This window comes from Oncorhynchus nerka, unplaced genomic scaffold, assembly GCF_034236695.1.
Source record: "Oncorhynchus nerka isolate Pitt River unplaced genomic scaffold, Oner_Uvic_2.0 unplaced_scaffold_937, whole genome shotgun sequence".
NCBI lineage: Eukaryota > Metazoa > Chordata > Actinopteri > Salmoniformes > Salmonidae > Oncorhynchus > Oncorhynchus nerka.
Genome location: NW_027040371.1, coordinates 217,030 through 221,977, shown reverse-complemented (window position 1 = coordinate 221,977; position 4,948 = coordinate 217,030).

The window sequence follows — 4,948 nt, the reverse complement described above, 5'->3', positions numbered from 1 at the left end:
TATATGAATAGTAGTAGTATTATCTGTATATGAATAGTAGTATTTATCTGTATATGAATAGTAGTAGTATTATCTGTATATGAATAGTAGTAATATTATCTGTATATGAATAGTAGTGGTATTATCTGTATATGAATAGTAGTAGTATTATCTGTATATGAATAGTAGTAGTATCTGTATATGAATAGTAGTATTATCTGTATATGAATAGTAGTAGTATTATCTGTATATGAATAGTAGTAGTATTATCTGTATATGAATAGTAGTAGTATTATCTGTATATGAATAGTAGTAGTATTATCTGTATATGAATAGTAGTAGTATTATCTGTATATGAATAGTAGTGGTATTATCTGTATATGAATAGTAGTAGTATTATCTGTATATGAATAGTAGTGGTATTATCTGTATATGAATAGTATAGTATGTAGTATTATCTGTATATGAATAGTAGTAGTATTATCTGTATATGAATAGTAGTGGTATTATCTGTATATGAATAGTAGTAGTATTATCTGTATATGAATAGTAGTAGTATTATCTGTATATGAATAGTAGTGGTATTATCTGTATATGATAGTAATAGTATTATCTGTAGTAGTTATATGTTAGTATTATCTGTATATGAATAGTAGTAGTATTATCTGTATATGAATAGTAGTAGTATTATCTGTATATGAATAGTAGTGGTATTATCTGTATATGAATAGTAGTATTATCTGTATATGAATAGTAGTAGTATTATCTGTATATGAATAGTAGTGGTATGTTATGAATAGTATTATCTGTATATGAATAGTAGTAGTATTTATCTGTATATGAATAGTAGTAGTATTATCTGTATATGAATAGTAGTAGTATTATCTGTATTATCTGTATATCTGTATATGAATAGTAGTTAGTATTATCTGTATATGAATAGTAGTAGTATTATCTGTATATGAATAGTAGTAGGTATTATCTGTATATGAATAGTAGTATTATCTGTATGAATAGTAGTATATTATCTGTATATGAATAGTAGTAGTATTATCTGTATATGAATAGTAGTAGTATTATCTGTATATGAATAGTAGTAGTATTTATCTGTATATGAATAGTAGTAGTATTATCTGTATATGAATAGTAGTAGTATTATCTGTATATGAATAGTAGTGGTATTATCTGTATATGAATAGTAGTAGTATTATCTGTATATGAATAGTAGTAGTATTATCTGTATATGAATAGTAGTGGTATTATCTGTATATGAATAGTAGTAGTATTATCTGTATATGAATAGTAGTAGTATTATCTGTATATGAATAGTAGTGGTATTATCTGTATATGAATAGTAGTAGTATTATCTGTATATGAATAGTAGTAGTATTATCTGTATATGAATAGTAGTAGTATTATCTGTATATGAATAGTAGTAGTATTATCTGTATATGAATAGTAGTAGTAGTTAGTATTATCTGTATATGAATAGTAGTAGTATTATCTGTATATGAATAGTAGTAGTATTATCTGTATATGAATAGTAGTAGTATGTAGTAGTATTATCTGTATATGAATAGTAGTAGTATTATCTGTATATGAATAGTAGTGGTATTATCTGTATATGATCTGTATATGAATAGTAGTAGTATTATCTGTATATGAATAGTAGTGTATGTTAGTATTATCTGTATATGAATAGTAGTAGTATTATCTGTATATGAATAGTAGTAGTATTATCTGTATATGAATAGTAGTGTATTATCTGTATATGAATAGTAGTGGTATTATCTGTATATGAATAGTAGTGGTATTATCTGTATATGAATAGTAGTGGTATTATCTGTATATGAATAGTAGTGGTATGTTAGTATTATCTGAATAGTGAATAGTATATGTTAGTATTATCTGTATATGAATAGTAGTATGTATTATCTGTATATGAATAGTAGTAGTATTATCTGTATATGAATAGTAGTGTATTATCTGTATATGAATAGTAGTAGTATTATCTGTATATGAATAGTATAGTAGTAGTATTATCTGTATATGAATAGTAGTAGTATTATCTGTATATGAATAGTAGTATGTATTATCTGTATATGAATAGTAGTGGTATTATCTGTATATGAATAGTAGTGGTATGTATATATCTGTATATGAATAGTAGTGGTATTATCTGTATATGAATAGTAGTAGTATTATCTGTATATGAATATTATCTGTATATGAATAGTAGTAGTATTATCTGTATATGAATAGTAGTAGTATTATCTGTATATGAATAGTAGTAGTATGTTAGTATTATCTGTATATGAATAGTAGTAGTATTATCTGTATATGAATAGTAGTAGTATTATCTGTATATGAATAGTAGTGGTATTATCTGTATATGAATAGTAGTAGTATTATCTGTATATGAATAGTAGTGGTATTATCTGTATATGAATAGTAGTAGTATTATCTGTATATGAATAGTAGTAGTATTATCTGTATATGAATAGTAGTGGTATTATCTGTATATGAATAGTAGTAGTATTATCTGTATATGAATAGTAGTAGTATGTTAGTATTATCTGTATATGAATAGTAGTAGTATTATCTGTATATGAATAGTAGTAGTATTATCTGTATATGAATAGTAGTGGTATTATCTGTATATGAATAGTAGTAGTATTATCTGTATATGAATAGTAGTAGTATTATCTGTATATGAATAGTAGTGGTATTATCTGTATATGAATAGTAGTGGTATGTTAGTATTATCTGTATATGAATAGTAGTGGTATTATCTGTATATGAATAGTAGTGGTATTATCTGTATATGAATAGTAGTGGTATTATCTGTATATGAATAGTAGTGGTATTATATGAATAGTAGTATATTATCTGTATATGTAGTAGTATGTTAGTATTATCTGTATATGAATAGTAGTAGTATTATCTGTATATGAATAGTAGTAGTATTATCTGTATATGAATAGTAGTAGTATGTTAGTATTATCTGTATATGAATAGTAGTGGTATCTGTATTATATATCTGTATATGAATAGTAGTAGTATTATCTGTATATGAATAGTAGTATTATCTGTATATGAATAGTAGGTATTATCTTAGTATTATCTGTATATGAATAGTAGTTAGTATTATCTGTATATGAATAGTATAGTATCTGTATATGAATAGTAGTAGTATTATCTGTATATGAATAGTAGTAGTATTATCTGTATATGAATAGTAGTGGTATTATCTGTATATGAATAGTAGTGGTATTATCTGTATATGAATAGTAGTAGTATTATCTGTATATGAATAGTAGTAGTATTATCTGTATATGAATAGTAGTGGTATTATCTGTATATGAATAGTAGTAGTATTATCTGTATATGAATAGTAGTAGTATTATCTGTATATGAATAGTAGTAGTATTATCTGTATATGAATAGTAGTGGTATGTTAGTATTATCTGTATATGAATAGTAGTGGTATTATCTGTATATGAATAGTAGTAGTATTATCTGTATATGAATAGTAGTAGTATTATCTGTATATGAATAGTAGTAGTATTATCTGTATATGAATAGTAGTAGTATTATCTGTATATGAATAGTAGTGGTATTATCTGTATATGAATAGTAGTAGTATTATCTGTATATGAATAGTAGTGGTATTATCTGTATATGAATAGTAGTATATGTATATATCTGTATATGAATAGTAGTAGTATTATCTGTATATGAATAGTAGTGGTATGTTAGTATTATCTGTATATGAATAGTAGTAGTATTATCTGTATATGAATAGTAGTATCTATCTGTATATGAATAGTAGTAGTAAATCTGTATATGAATAGTAGTAGTATTATCTGTATATGAATAGTAGTAGTATTATCTGTATATGAATAGTAGTGTATTATCTGTATATGAATAGTAGTGGTATTATCTGTATATGAATAGTAGTAGTATTATCTGTATATGAATAGTAGTAGTATTATCTGTATATGAATAGTAGTAGTATTATCTGTATATGAATAGTAGTAGTATATATCTGTATATGAATAGTAGTGGTATTATCTGTATATGAATAGTAGTATATTATCTGTATATGAATAGTAGTAGTATGTTAGTATTATCTGTATATGAATGTAGTAGTATTATCTGTATATGAATAGTAGTGTATTATCTGTATATGAATAGTAGTATATGTATATGAATAGTAGTAGTATTATCTGTATATGAATAGTAGTAGTATTATCTGTATATGAATAGTAGTAGTATTATCTGTATATGAATAGTAGTGGTATTATCTGTATATGAATAGTAGTATATTATCTGTATATGAATAGTAGTAGTATTATCTGTATATGAATAGTAGTGGTATTATCTGTATATGAATAGTAGTAGTATTATCTGTATATGAATAGTAGTAGTATTATCTGTATATGAATAGTAGTAGTATTATCTGTATATGAATAGTAGTAGTATTATCTGTATATGAATAGTAGTAGTATTATCTGTATATGAATAGTAGTAGTATTATCTGTATATGAATAGTAGTAGTATTATCTGTATATGAATAGTAGTGGTATTATTATCTGTATATGAATAGTAGTAGTATTATCTGTATATGAATAGTAGTATTATGTTAGTAGTATTATCTGTATATGAATAGTAGTAGTATTATCTGTATATGAATAGTAGTAGTAGTATTATCTGTATATGAATAGTAGTAGTATTATCTGTATATGAATAGTAGTGGTATTATCTGTATATGAATAGTAGTAGTATTATCTGTATATGAATAGTAGTGGTATTATCTGTATATGAATAGTAGTAGTATTATCTGTATATGAATAGTAGTGGTATGTTAGTATTATCTGTATATGAATAGTAGTGGTATTATCTGTATATGAATAGTAGTAGTATTATCTGTATATGAATAGTAGTAGTATTATCTGTATATGAATAG